Source organism: Bison bison, unplaced genomic scaffold, assembly GCF_000754665.1.
Source record: "Bison bison bison isolate TAMUID 2011002044 unplaced genomic scaffold, Bison_UMD1.0 scf7180017864079, whole genome shotgun sequence".
Lineage (NCBI taxonomy): Eukaryota > Metazoa > Chordata > Mammalia > Artiodactyla > Bovidae > Bison > Bison bison.
Genome location: NW_011494651.1, coordinates 1934723 through 1935417, shown reverse-complemented (window position 1 = coordinate 1935417; position 695 = coordinate 1934723). Strand labels below are relative to the sequence as shown.

The window sequence follows — 695 nt, the reverse complement described above, 5'->3', positions numbered from 1 at the left end:
TGTGGTGTTGGCAAAGACTCTTGAGAGTCCCTTGGACTGCAAGGAAATCCAACCAGTCCATTCTAAAGGAGATCAGTCCTGGGTGTTCTTTGGAAGGAATGATGCTGAAGCTGAAACTCCAGTACTTTGGCCATCTCATGTGAAGAGCTGACTCACTGGAAAAGACTCCGATGCTGGGAGGGATTGGGGGAAGGAGGAGAAGGGGATGACAGAGGATAAGCTAGATGGCTAGACGTCCATCAGTGATGGACGTGAGTCTGGGTGAACTCCGGGAGTTGGTGATGGACAGGGAGGCCTCAGTTCAGTTCAGTCACTCAGTCGTGTCCGACTCTTTGCGACCTCATGAATCGCAGCATGCCAGGCCTTCCTGTCCATCATCATTTAACTCAGATGACCATTATATCTACTACTGAAGGCAGGAATCCCTCAGAAGAAATGGAGTAGCCATCATAGTCAACAAAAGAGTCCGAAATGCAGTACTTGGATGCAATCTCAAAAAGGACAGAATGATCTCTGTTCATTTCCAAGGCAAACCATTCAATATCACAGTAATCCAAATCTATTCCGTAACCAGTAACTCTGAAGAAGCTGAAGTTGAACTGTTCTATGAAGACCTACAAGACCTTTTAGAACTAACACCCCAAAAAAGATGTCCTTTTCATTATAGGGGACTGGAATGCAAAAGTAGGAAGTCA

At 45.8% G+C, this 695-nt stretch overlaps 1 protein-coding gene across 1 annotated transcript in view; it reads left to right on the top strand.

Annotated features, from left to right (window-relative positions):
- The window catches only part of LOC104986912 (polycystic kidney disease and receptor for egg jelly-related protein-like), a gene marked incomplete at its 3' end in the record, with an annotated part of 15264 nt that overhangs the window by 11355 nt on the left and 3214 nt on the right, over positions 1-695 (top strand). The window lies entirely within an intron of this gene.